Raw genomic sequence first — 15246 nt, forward strand, 5'->3', positions numbered from 1 at the left:
GGACCCAACCCGCGCTCCATCACAGTCAGCCTTAAATTGCAACTATGTCTTAGTTTACCATAGCCCTTGACTATTCCTACTTAAAACTTTAAACATTCACATCTTTAGTTCCCCTTATTAGATTTTTGTCATTTTGTTTATTAAATTTCACTCTATTTTTCTAATTCTGTTTGGTAGCTTTATTGTTTTGCATCTCAAATGTACTACTGTTTTGGTGGAGCATAAATACTTTACACATTGCTTCTAAGTTAGGCATGTGTGCTCTGTGCCATAGCTACCAGGCGCCTGAGCTCAGTTTAATTTAGTGACTTTGAGGATGCACCCTGACAGGGGTTGTGATTATTCTTTGAGGTGGGTAGTCATTCACCCCAAATAATTATCCTATTTCTTACACATGGTTTCACTGTTCATAGTTGCACTTGCAAACTGTCAGCCAGATTTATTATTGTCCCGTTTTGCGAGCCCTTAATAGCGATTAATAAGGAATCGCTATTAAGGACTTGCAAAACGGGATTCATGTAGGAATCGCAAAATAAATTGCGATTCCTACAGCTTCCTTATTTGCGAGTAGCAACTTGCTAATCGCAAATAAGGAATAACTCCCCATTCATTCCTATGGGTCTTTAGGCCTTTAGGCCCATAGGAATGAATGGGGAGTTATTCCTTATTTGCGATTAGCAATTTGCTACTCGCAAATTAGGATGCGATTTCAAGGGTGCCAGGGGTGTCCAAATGACACCCTGTAGCACCCCTGAAATGAAAATGTAGACTGATGTTGCGCACACACATGTCCATTGTAACGTACAACTTAGAAAAATGCACTTGTGACGGGGCGGGACACCACAGTGATGTCGACAGTGATGAACTCGATGTTGAAAATGACTGGTGGTCAGCTGTTCCCTTTTTGCCCTTTTCTGTCCCCGACAAACAGCCTACCTCCCCCTGGCGGGAGGAGTGGACTCGGGCAGACACAGAGGACGGGTGGGTAGACGAATGCAAGAAGGAACACGGCCCCTTTAATTCCGCCGTCGAGGGAGACGAGGCTCCGCCCCCTTGGGTCGTCACGAAGCCAAAAGGAGGTGGGACCCGGAAGACTACGGACGGCGTTTCCCGAGGAGAAGAAGGTGTGGGAGTCCGGAGAGGGAGAAAGGAACCGGAGTGCGGCGAGGAAGAAACCCTGACGAGCCCAGCTGTGGACTGCAAGCCAGGAGGCCAACGTTCCGGTGATTCGCCCCGCCACGTTCCCGCAGGAGGAGCGTGGCTCACAAAGGTACGGGGCAAAATGGCGGGCTGGGTTGCTCGTAGTGGCCATTCAAACGAGTAAACGGCTAGTGTAAATAAGTGTATAGTCTCCTCAAACCTTTACCCTCACGATCACTAAAGGCACAGGATCGACCGTTTGTAAATACACTTCAGCACTGGGTGTCCCTCACTTCCCCGGCCCCAAAACGTCCTACGAGGAACGTCAGAGTGACTCCTTTCTTTCTCCTTTCTTTTGCCTTCCTGACCTGTGTTGAGGACCTCGGCCCCGACGACCACTGCTGAACTTCCGGTCTGGCGGGCTCTCACCCACTGCGTGGTAGAAGCACCCTGGAACTACCGGCATTCCCCAAGGGCGTAAGGACGGAGCCGGACGAGTTTGCTCGGTTAAGACTTACTATTAGAAGACGAAAAGCCTATTGGAAAACAAAGCCTTCTTTAAAATCTCTACTTCAGGTGTCAGACTCGCTCCCTTCCACCTCTTCTGTTCCCGATCCCGTACAGCACTAAAGTGCATTTTTCTATGTTTTCGCTATTTACCACGAAGTCAGACTTCGCGGTAAATAGCGGCCAAAAATTGCAAATTCGCAAATTAAAAATGGTTAATGAATTGCATTTAAGGGATCTCAAATAGAGATTCCTTAAATGCAATTCCTCACAATTTTGTGATTTTGCTACTAGCGATTTTTGCATTTGGGATCATGAATCCCAAATGCAAAAATTGCGCTCGCAAAGGGCCAGATTCTCAGAATCTGGCCCTTTGCGAGCGCAATTTTCAATGATGAATCTGGCTGTATATGTATTAATTGTGCTTAAAGTGCACTATCTGACCCGATTTCTTTCTTTTCCCTAATTGTTTGGGAGAGAACCCTCCCCCTGTGCTCTGCCTGGAAGAGGTCAGGCTCAATCCTTCACTCCCTCGCTACAATTCGGGGAGAGTACAATGCCTCACTACTTTAAAAGTTCACAGCTGCCACTGCGAGAACAGAAGGCAAACAGTGGTTTACACTGTTTACTTTCTGCTTCAGGTGAAACTGGAACATTATGTTTTAGGTTTTGCAAAATAAATAAATTCAGCAGTGCAATGTGCACTCTTCTGATTAAATAAAAAAATGAACTGGAAACGAAGCAAATTTTTCAAGAAGTTATCACGATGTTTCATTATTATGAATACTATGAAACATGATGTGTTTGAAAAAACCTTCACCTCTGTGCTTCGCGCCAGTGATAGTACCTGGCAAATGCTCATGAATCAAAATGAATGTTAAAAAAAAGAATACTTTAAGGCAATAATATAATTCATATTCAATAAATAGTCTACATCAATGAGTAAATGTGAAAATGATGACTATGTTTGTTTAATCACTATTTATTCCTCTTCCTATGAGTTATCAATACGTTTTTTGCTGCAGTATGTAGGTGAACTATTAAATTCTGACAGTTTGTGGTATAAATAATGTAGGTTCCTAGGGCTGTTCTGTGTCAGGTGACATTAGGTCGTCTTCAGACGAGGCTCATAATTGTTCATTGTTATATGAATCTTAGACTTATTTTGAAACTTCAGCGATATAGGACGCCTGCGGCTCCCTTACTTCGACTATGCCGGGCGGCCGTGACCAGACCGGGTGACTACCAGCGTGCGTCCATTGGGGCGTAGGGGCGTAGCCCTACCAGCCACCATACATTGAATACTAGCAATCAGCCGCCGGCGGGAATTGTGTAGGGGGGTGGCCTGCTGCAGCTTGAGTGACAGTCCACACTCAGGCTGCAGCAGACCGTAGGGCACAGTTTCGTTGGGGAACTTATAGTGCGCATGCTTGGGAAAGTTGAAGACTTTCACAAGCATGCGCACTGTAAGTTCCCCAGCGGGTACCAGGGGTGCTTGTTTAGTGCCACAGCCTGGGTTTTCTAAGGGCGACAGGGCGAGCAGCAAATGTGCCTCGATAGCCAATCCTGGCGCTGCATGCAGCGCCAGGATTGGCTGGTGACACACTGGCTCAGGCTCAGCACTGCATGGCCAATCACTGTGTGACTTCACTGTGAAGCCATGCTGTGATTGGTCATTCTGGACTTGCGCTGTGAAGTTTGCCTGGCTGGTTGTTGCACAGCACTCACGGGATCTCGCCAGACCTGACTGCGGGGATAAGTGTGGTGAGTAGCAATTGTCCTACGGGTTCCAACATTAATGTGGCCTCTACAAACATAGATTGTGTGATTTGGCTTGAGCTATTGTTGAATATAACTAGAGATAAGCGCACTGCATCTTGATAAATATTTGTTTTATGGGCGCTAACAGTGTGGCTTCTCCTAAGTTGTGATGACGTCGTTTGGCTAGGGCCTTTGGGGATTATGCACCCGTTTTCGGAATGGGTGGATGTTGCTGAATTTACCAGGACAGTACCTTGAAAAACATAATTGGAGTGTATGCCATGACGGGCGGCAGCTTCCTTTTTCATTGCCGACCTGCCGCCTGTCAAGTATAGTCGAGTCCTGAGAGGTAGCTGTGCAGGTCAGTGTGCCAACTGATTTATTTTAGCTAGGCTGTTTGTATGCCTGTTTGGTCTGGAGCTCCGGTTTTTGCTGGTGATGTACACATTAAACAACAAGCATTTACAATGCAATGGTCTCAGCATCATTAAAAGTAGAGCTATTGGCATTGCTCATGACATTTCTTTTTTTTTCCTTAAATCATAAATAACAGCACTCTGCACTCAACAGCACACACCACTCTGCACCTGCACTTACTGCTCTGCACACTCACTCTGCACTCACTACTCTGCATTCTGCACTCACTACTCTGGACTCACTACTCTGCATTCACTAACCTGCACATGGAACAGCAGAGGCCTCCCGCTGGATGATAATCCGCACTCAGCTCCATTGCAGAGGCCGCTGGACACCGGGATATAGAACCTGCTACTCCTCTGACTCATCCACTTCTTTCCGGGATATATACTAAGTCAGGCTTTCACCAGCGGACTACCTTGCTTACCAGTCAAGCCTCGGAGACCCTATTACTCCTTCCGCATGTGCCCCTTACTAGGTGATATCACAATGGAAGTTTTACTAAAGGACTCGTGGCTATCATTTATCCAGATACAAAAAGCCCCTAATTAGTGCTTCCGGTCCTTCCTAACCATGCACTAATAACTCACGACATGCGACCTCATCAGCTAACCGGATTCTGCTCACCGTTAGCTATAGACTTCCCCGGGGATTCGGACTACACTGAACGCTCACAGACAATTTTGTTAATATTACATATAATACTTATAGTAGCAATACAACAATCATTTACATATATATATATAAATCCTTTAAAACATTTGCGCAATATTTGAAGCAATGCAATCAATATAAAAATTTTAGCAGCACATTTTATTTTCACGGTTTATTTATTTAACTATCTTGTCTACCTATCTTAACTAGTCCTAACCATACTACTGCTACCAGAAAATTACTGATAGAGCGCGCAGTTCACCCGGGTCACCTTTTTCCCAATTTCCACGCACTGGGCCCTGGCGTGCATACAAATGACAGTGTTTTGCGTGAACCGGGTGATTTTCCACACGCTACTATGAGTAATTCGGGGGGTGACTCTCACACCACTTACTATTCATGTACCTGACTTACCACAGGCACATTACTCCTGATGGATCAGGAGCTAGCAGTGGACAGGCAACAAGATTCCTAACCAGGGGTAGAATTTTTATACACTTGGTACATTTATCCACACTTTATAATGTATAATGACCACAGACACCTGATGGGTTTTCAAAGTTTATATAAAGAATTTTTAGAATGAATATGCCAAGATAATGAGGCAGATACAAATCAGTACATCAATAATCAGAATTAAAGCCACAATGTAACTATGGATTAGGGCAAGTACCATTAGAGTATTTGGGGAACACTACAGGGTAGGAGCATTAAGGAACATGTTATTCAGCACAGTCTTAAACTAAGGTAAGGGACATGAGAAGGGCCTAACATGTGCACTAATATTCTTATTCTAAACTTTATGCTATTCTTACTAAGTTCACGGCAACCATGCTAAAGGGAAGGGAAAATGGAACACACTAACATAATATGACAATTTTAATAATATCCTACAGGTAGGGAGAGAAGTGGAACATCACTAATAAACAATTGCATATAAATCACTTTATAGGTGATAGGGCAATATCACAGGCAAGAGTGCTTTATTAAGAAGAGGAAAGGTGAGAGTATAGTCAGACGGACACCCACATAAAATATTTACCTAGGACGGGAATGAAGACTAACCCTGGCCACGGGTCAGTTGGGACAGGCTCAGGGACAAGGACCCTCAAGGATTCAGGAATACCAAAAGGTGAGCAGGTACAGCTCACGAACAGTCAGGACAGGATACCCCTCAGGATTTGGGTCAGGACTGGGCTCACCATAGGGCACGACCAACACCTGCAGCCTCGGATGCAACGCCTGCGTTACCCTCTCTCTGCACGGAATCCGCCAATAACCCCGATTGGGTTTTCGAATCTCCCAGCAAAGTGCTTCGCCAGCACTTAGGACTATTTCCACCCCTTAGAGTTTTGTGGAAAGTGTGGACAGAGTGCTCCGCAGCGCTCTGTATCAATCACCTATAGAGTTCGTAGGGTCAGTGACAGGTCTGCTACTCGGACAAGTTGGACAATTTCTCTAAGCTAAACTAGACTAGTTATACTCTTTTGGGACCCCTAGACCACCCACAAATGTTGCAAGTGACAAGTTCTCAACTTATGATTGGTCAGGAGAGGTGGTTATGTCATGGTTACCACCTATAATTCTGTGTTCCCACAATGAATATTTAATTTTTCATACCCGCCCCTTGCGTTCACGTTCCCAGGCATAGGAATATGGAAAACAATGAGAGTGTACAGCATATAGAAACATTGTATCACAAGTTAGGTAGATATCAGCATCTTCTCCCATGACCTAGGTAGGTTCCCAGGCGCATCTTGCTTCAGGAGCCAGCTGGCTGAGTTTTGCTTCTGCGCAGTTGGGTTTTTCCCTCATCACGTGTGCGGGGAGTTTACAGGCTTCAAAATGGATTCCATCTCCCGACCCCAGCCCATGGATGCGTAATACATGAAAAGTAAGCGAAAACAAATTAGAAACACAGACAAAATGAATACACTGTATACCAGGTAATGCTTCACTGCACCCCTTACTTTATAATATCTATAGCATTAAGGTTAATGCGAAAAAGACAGATATGCAAAAAGCAGCAGGAGTGGGCAGAGAGCATGGTTAAATACAAGCGGCCATTTTCAGTAACAATGCGCATGAGCAACAAAATCCCTCCAAAATGCGAGTGCATCACATCACGTGGGTGTGACCGACGCATGCGCAGACTGGATTTTCTCCGAAGCGGCCATTCAGTAGTGCAAGCTTTGTTATTACGGAAAAACACATAGGCAAGCCTCCTAAGGACACCCGCGTGTTGGGGAAAAAGGCGAAATAAATGACGGACAGGTTGAATTAATATTATTACAAGTTAGGCGAGGTTCTTGAGTAAGAGCAAGTCGCTTTACGTGCGAATCCTTGCTCCATCAATCCCCTGTTTGATGATATTTACTATCATCACTATAAAGGAAACAGATGCCAACTTCATTCTTCCAATTCGTTCATTTCTATTTCGACAAATTTATTGTTGAGTTTTCTTTCAGCTTCTCTATGAGAGTGGTGATTCTTGGCCTTTTTATAAATCTGGTTTCTTAACTCTTCTAATTCTAGCTCATCAACATTTCTCTTCACTCCTCTCTTATTCACAGTGTACTTCTTTTTGCATTTTTGACATTTACAGCAGATGAATATGGTCAGTACAACCACACCTATTCCAGCTATTGGCATCAGTATTTTCCACAGAAGACTTTTACCTAAGTTAGAAAACCAACTACCTACAGAGGAGAGGCCATCAGTCAGTCTCTTCCAGGCACTGTCAACCTCTAATGGTTTGAGTTCTTTTTCCAAATTAGTTATGTTCCTTACATATTTCTTAAGTTCGATACTTTTATCAGGTATGTAGGTGCAACAATGTTGCGCCTTCAGCATCCTGCAGACTCCGCCCTCTTTTGCCAATAAGGTGTCAAGAGCAAGGCGATTCTGTAAAACCATTGATCTGATCGCAACCATTTCAGTATTGACCAGCAGGAATCCGGCAGCAGTGTCAGTTGATAACCGATCCACTACTGTAGACAATTTGCAGATTCTGTGAGTATTCAGAACTACCCCCATTCCAGGTATCAGTGCACTAAATATATCACCTACAATTTCTCCTACACTTTCACGTTTTCTACGCGCTAAGCCATTAGTATCTTCATTGCTTCCAGCAGCGTGGTTCACATGGTATATTTTTGGGAAAACAATGCCAAAGTAGCAGCTTCCATACCAGTGATCCGGCAATTTGAAATAAGCCTTGTTCCCACATATATAATATATTCCAGGAAACACAGGTTCTGACCCATTTTTGAAACCCCAACCTCCAATTACCTTGTAATTATGTTCACACTCGCTGGAACCGATGAATACATTGTTATAATAACTAGTCTTTTCTCTATGAAGACAGAGTTTCCCTTTCCGTTCAAAATCCAGCAACAAAGCAGGAGCAGCTTCGCCTTCTGAGGTGCTTTCCATCTTTTCTGCCCACCTAGGGGTTCTATCCTTTTCGTCAGTGGCCTTTTTCTGAAACTTTACCCTCCTTCTCTCTGCCATTTTTATAAACATCTTTTCCTGCTTCTGTAAGGAACAGGTCAGATTAGCTTGTCTAGCTTCATTTAAATCTATGTCACCTATAGTCAGAAAATATTCTCCCATGTAACGGGTCACCTCACTTCTAATATGTACAAGGTTTAGGTTTCCACGAACAGGAAGTTCTGAAAAGATTATGTCAGTGTTTGAGTAATAGTACTGTAAAGTGCTTCTATAGAATAAGCTTGCTAATATACTACAGGAAATTCCGTAGGTCAGGGGCAAATGGTGATATGTCACCCCTTCAGCTACAGAAGTGGGTAGCTTCATGCAAACATAACAATCTTCTATTTCCATAGCTTCTACATAGTGCACTAAAAGGTTAGCAAAGACATTTAAGTGTGTCCTGTTTCTCATTTTGTGAAAATGTAGTCCACCCTCATCTGATGCTTCTAATTTATGTCGTGTTTGTCTCAGGCTAACTGTATTGTCACGTTTTTCTAAACTTTGTGGTGTTTCTTCAGTCTGTACAACTTCTGAGTCTAACGTCACTGGTTCAGTAGGGTACAAGTTAGGATCTTTACTTATCATAAAGGGTATAAAGACTGTTAGTCCTATCCATATCACTATCAACATCGCTACACTACATAAGCCTATTTTACAGCAGGTTTTGCAACAACTAAATCTGGATCTTCCAATGACACTTGAATCAGACATTATAGCTTACAGGTGGTTTTTCGACCCCTCTTTGTCTCTTTACACCAGAGGCTCACTTAGGTGTGTTTCAGGGAGGGTCTTCGTCAGAACTCCGATCAGCAATCGACTCTTCGTCACTTTTGCCACTGTGGTTGGGCTCATCAATTTCTTCCAACACCAAGTAAGTCCATTCAGGGCTCCGATACAACCTGTTCTGTTTCTTTACTCTGTCGCTTTTTCTGTGAGACTTGCCTCGGGCTTCTTTCCTTTCACTTTCAGCCCTTTTTCGGTCTTTTAGTTTTTCTTCAACTGTCTTTATTCGGAGTCGCAGTCTTTTGATGTATCGGGGTTCACCCTTACTCTTGTGGCTTTCAGTGGTCGAGGAAACTTGACCTTCCTCGTGAACTCTCTTGATTTCACTTTGTTGTGGCACTTTTGTCTTGACAGTGTCTATTTCCCTTCCTGTCTGACTAGTTCCAGGTCTTTCATCTATTTCTTCTGCCTGGTGTCTAAGCTGGCCTTGTTCAGGTTGGAGTTGTATTTGTTCTTTATTTTCAGGCGATCTGGATTCTGCTTCCTGAACACGTTCGTCTATATCTATCTGTTCCTGTTCATGCACTTCGATCCCTTGATTTTCATCCGCATGAACTTCAACTTTAACCACTATCTGACCCTTTCCAGTTTCTGGAGTTTCAGGAGGAGTGTCGATGACTTGATCTGTCCCTACTTGGCCTATTTCCTGATCAGGTTTGATGTGAGTCTCGATGACCTGACCTTCGTCCTCTAATTCTGTCTCACCTTCACTATCCCACTCACTATCTAGGTAGGAATATTTTCTGGTTCGTATTGGATCAAGAACCTGTTTGTCAGCAGGGAACCAATCAACGTTTTGACTTGTGCTCGGTAGTTCGATGTCAGCGAGATCCGGACCCTCCTCGGGAGTCTCCTCAGCTGGACTACCTTCAGCTTCAGTCGCGTTTTCTCCGGTTACCCGCTTCGTGTGGCTGGCATGGATCCACTTCGGTACACCAGCACACTTTACAGCAGTTGTGGTGACAAGGATCACTTGTCTTGGCTTTCCCCACTTTGGTCCAAGGCAACTCTTCCGGGTGTGTTTCTTTAACACCACCCAATCACCTGGTTTCAGTTTATGTGCTGGAGTCTTGGGCCATTCGTCAGCAGTCTCTCCAATCTGGTGAGAGATAGAACGCGCTTGGTCACCCAGCTGCTTGCAGTATTCTGGTACCAAATCATCAGAAATACTTAGCAGTTTGTGTCCAGGTACCCATGCCTGTCGCATCACTCTTCCCATTAGCACTTCATGGGGGCTCAGGCCTGTTTTTCGGTTCGGAATACTTCTCAAACTCATCAGCACAAGGGGCAAAGCTTCTATCCAGTTCATTTTGGTGGAATCACACATCTTCGCCAGTCTGGACTTGATAGTACCATTCACTTGTTCCACTATTCCAGAAGCCTCTGGATGATATGCACAGTGCAGCCTTTGCTCCATCTTAAATGCTCTACAGAGTTCTTTTAGGACATCGTTGGCAGAGTGCCCACCTTGGTCTGTTTCAATAGTCTCTAGAATTCCATATCTAGGTATCAATTCCCTGAGTAATAGTTTGGCTACAGTTATGGCATCATTTTTCTTTGCTGGGTAGGCCTCCACCCATCTAGAAAATAGGCAAATTATGACCAGAACGTATCTGTATCCTTTGCACATGGGCAACTGGATAAAGTCCGCCTGCATCCTGACAAAGGGACCTTCTGCCTTTCCAATTGTACTTTGTTCTACTACTGTCCTCTTTCCTGCGTTGAATTGCTGGCACACTAGGCACCTCTGGCAAAGTTTTTCTGCTGTGTTCCTGAATTTTGAATTATAGAATACCTTTTCAAACACACAACACATTGCATCCCTCCCCATATGTGTTGGTTCATGTATCATTCTGACCATGGGGTCTACCAGGCTGTCTGGCAGTACAGGCACACCAGTTTGGTTAACCACCACACCATCATTCCTGATTCTGCATTCGTTCGTCCTCCATCTGTCCTTTTCTTCCCTGTCTGTTGCCTGTTGTAAGTCTCTCAATTCCTCCCATGTAGGTACACTTTCAAACAACATCAGTTGGCAGCTGTTTCCACCACCCCATAATCCAATTTGGAGGGACATTTTGTGTCGGGCACAAAACTGGGCAATTTGGTCAGCGTATCGATTTCCGGCTGTCACATCATCATTTCCAGATCTGTGAGCCGCACACTTGACCACAGCCAATTCTTTGGGCAATTGAATTACTTCCAGTAGGTTCTGTACCACCTTTCCATTTCTGATAGGGGTACCTGAGGAAGTCATGAATTCTCTTTGTAACCATAGTTGGCCGAAGTCATGAACAACCCCATAACAGTACTGGCTGTCGGTATACACAGTTACTCTTTTGTTTTTCCCCCGCTTACAAGCTCTTGTCAATGCGACAATGCGATTAGTTCTGCTACTTGTGCAGATTTTACTTCGCATAGGTAAGATGCTTCCAGGGTTGTCGCCAATGTGACTACGGCATAGGCAGCACTTAAACCTCCATCTTCATGTCTCAAACATGAGCCATCCACAAACATCATAATATCCTCATCGAGTAAGGCTATTTCTTTGATATCAGGACGTGGCTTAGTGCTGAATTCTGTTAAATCTATGCAGTTATGCTCCATTTCATCCTCTGCTTCTACATCCAGAGGAATAGGCAACAGGGTTGCAGGATTCAAGACATTGCACCGGGAAATAATTACATTCGCAGCACCTATTAGAATTCTCTCATACTTAGTCAGCCGACTAGGGGTGAGATACTGGGTCTTGGTTCGGGTCAGTAAGATTACAACAGAATGAGGAACATATACAGTGACAGGATGTCCCATGACAATATTCTCACTCTGTTCCAGACTAGCGCAAGTAGCAGCTACTGCCTTCAGGCATCCGGGTAATCCAGCAGCCACTGGATCTAAAGTGGCCGAAAAATAGGCCACGGGACGCCTGATCAGCCCATGCTCCTGTGTCAGGACTGAGAGCGCACAATTGTCTCTTGTGTCACAGAACAGTTAGAAGTTCTTGGAATAATCAGGCATTCCTAATGCAGGAGCTGAGCACAGACAATTTTGCAATTTTACCCAAGCGGACATGCTTTGTTCGTCCCAACTGACTGGGTCTTCCACTCCTTTCTTGGTCATTTTTATCAGGGGTTTGGCTAGAGCTGCGAATCCTACAATCCATTGTCTGCAGTATCCCACAACTCCTAGGAACATTCTTACTTCTTTCTGGGTTCTGGGTAGGTCCATAGTTTGAATTATCTTGATCCTTTCTGTAGTGACTTTTCGGATCCCTTTCTCTATCTGGTGCCCCAGATATTTCACTGAGTTCCTACAGAACTGTAATTTGTCTGGTGATACTTTATGTCCTCCCTTTCCTAAGTGATTCAGCAAGGCAATGGTATCAGTGACACAGTCAGTTGACTTTTAGACGCCACCAGAAGGTCGTCTATGTACTGTACCAGAACAGACTTTCTTGGCAGTACTAAAGATTCATGGCATCTTTTTAGGATCTGGTTGAAAATCGATGGACTTTCAGTGTATCCCTGGGGGACACGATTCCAGACATAGACATGGCTGTCAAATTCAAAACTAAAAAGGAACTTGCTTTCAGGATGCAATGGGATGGAGAAGAATGCATGGCACAGGTCAATGACAGTGAACCATTCCGCATTCCAAGGAATCTGATACAGTATCACTGCGGGGTTGGGCACAATGGGACAGCAAGGTACAACAATTTGGTTAACCTTGCGCAGATCCTGCACTACCCGGTACTTCCCGCTAGGCTTTTTAATTCCAATTATGGGCGAATTACAGGGACTGCTCATTACTTCCTGTATGATGTTTGCTTCAAGTAATCTGTTTATTTCAATTGCGACTCCAGCCGTTACTTCTGCACTCATTGTATACTTTCTGGTTCTTGGGTACACAGCATTTGTTTTTATGGCTATTTTAACTGGATCTACATTTGCCATCAAGCCTACATCTCTTCCTGTGAAATCCCATACTTCAGGTACCACTTTTGACTGCAATTCTTCAGGAAGGTCTTCAATGGACAGGGGTCTAATTTCGGTGTCAGGTCTTACTAACATCAATTTGTACAGGCCATCTTCATCTGGGGTCTGAATTTCGACACCATTTGGTGTGCAAAAGATAGTACAGTTCATTTTGCACAACAAATCTCGTCCTAACAGGTTCACGGGACTGGAGTCACAGACCACAAATCTGTGCATTTCCTTGAAATTTCCTATGGAAATCTCCATGGGTTCAGTTACCGGAGTACTGATTATCTGATTGGAGACACCCACTACTTGGATTGCTTCTCCCGAGAGGGGTAGGTTAGGAACATCCACTGTTCTTACAGTAGAACGGGTTAGCACCAGTGTCCAACAAAAAGGTGACGTCTTTTCCCTCAACCTTTCCTTCAATGTATGGTCCAGTCTGGTCTACCGGTAAGGAGGCGCCAAGTACGCACTCCTTGTCCTCCCCCCTCAGGCCCCGTCAATCTTGATCCTCACAGAGGAAAGAATCATTTAACAAATACTGCGGAATTGTTGCATTTCTCTCAACCTCTCCTTCCCATACCTCGGCCCTTTCATTCTGCTGACCCTGATTCTTATCATTCGGTCTAGGAGCGCGAGGCACTGGAGGCAGCTTTACCTGTTGCTGGTTCTTTCTTGTCCCCTCTTTCTGCACCTGTGGATTTAAACCATTTACGGGGGCATTACTGGCCTGCAAATGTGGACACTCGTCTCTCCAATGCCCTATCTGACCGCACCCGTGGCAGGGAAACTTTTTCATAGCCTCCTCCCGACTCATTTTTACCCGGGGTTTCCCTCCTCCCCCAGCATTGGAATTTTGGGCATTATTATTAGTATTCAATTTACTTAACTGTTTTTCTTGCTGTTCAGCCAATTTCACCTGCGCCCACATAACCTTCTCCTTGAGGGCTTTCTTCTTGTTTTCTATCTCATCCTCGCAGTACTTGGCATACTTGAGGACATCATCTATGGGCTTTCCCTGCCAACTGATTTTATTATCTCGAATCCACTGGGATATTTCAGGTCTTAATCCTAACACGAATCTATAACTGAAATGGGTCATGTCCTTCATGTCCACATTATCAATTCCACTGTAGGTTTTGAACACCTGCAGTAACCTTTCATAAAAGGAGTGGACGGTTTCATCGCGCTCTTGGGTAGTTCTATCTATCCGGGTCCAATCAGTTTCTTTTGCGGGCACCTTTTTCTTCAGGTATTGTATGACTTGATCATACTTCCTCATTACTTCAGGTGAGGGAGCTCCGGTTTTGGCGTCTCTCTCATATTCATCATTGGGCCAATTAATTTCAATTTTGCACTCAGTCCATAAATCTACAGGCACCACAATGTCGAAAAACCCATCCAGGTCTTTCAGAAGGCATTTCTGAACTTTTATGAAACGTTCGACCTGTCTGTACCAATCAACTGGTTTTTCCCGTAATTTTGGAAAGTCATTAGTAAATGACACAATGTCTTGTCGGGACCAAGGGACATGAACATATTTTCCCCCAGGTACTTCTCTCATGGGACACAATTTCTCTGTGGGACCTACTTCTTTCAGCACGTATTCTGACGCCATGGGTTTAGCCCTACTATCTTCCTTTTTCTTCGCCCACCGGGTTTTCCATTTTTCTACATCCCCCCATTTCTGTAGGAGCTTCAACAATTCTTTTATCTGAGTTTGTTTTCCTGCCACATTCATGTTCTCTAAGTCTTTGTCGGAAAAATCTGCTCTGTAGGGTTTCTGAAGGACTTTGGAACGACTAACATCAATTCCCATGTCTGCGGCAGTGTCTATCAATCTCTCATGGAGCAATCTAGGGTTCCGGGTAAGGTGTTTGCTGATGAACAGTAACTCGTCTTCACTAAAGGAGTTCAACCAGTCCAATCCTACGTTACCAGCCATTAGTTCCTCTATTTCTATCCTTAGTCTATAGATCTCTAAGGGTTTTGGTTGGGGTGTGTCCTTTTCTAACTCTTTGGTCCATCTATCCAATTCTTCTGGAGAAACTACAGTGGCACTTCTGACCCCTGAAGTCGTTTCAATCAGGACCTCCTTTGTCCTAGCCTGAGTTCTTGCCCTTGGTACACTGGTTCCAGGTTCCCTGATAGGCAGATCCATTAGGGACATTACAGATTCACATTCACTTTCTTGATCATCGACTATGAGCGGCTCTTTTCTCGGGGGAGGAATGGTAGGGGTTTGTACATTTGGAGTTATAATAGGAGTTCTTGGACTAGCCAGTCTATCCCCATAAAGAGGTATGGCTGGACCGATAGTTACTGGGATAGTCAGTGAATCCGGACTGGGATTTATCTGGGCTATGGTCTGAATCAATTCAATTCGCTGTTTGTTCAGGGCTTCCCTTTCTCGCTCACGCAAAACCCTTTCTGAAGAATTGTCATGCATCACTTGGGGTACCAATGTAGGATAGATATTTGGGGCAGTCGGAAGGACCAAACTTGGTCG

This window comes from Lissotriton vulgaris, unplaced genomic scaffold, assembly GCF_964263255.1.
Source record: "Lissotriton vulgaris unplaced genomic scaffold, aLisVul1.2 SCAFFOLD_749, whole genome shotgun sequence".
In the NCBI taxonomy this organism is placed as follows: domain Eukaryota; kingdom Metazoa; phylum Chordata; class Amphibia; order Caudata; family Salamandridae; genus Lissotriton; species Lissotriton vulgaris.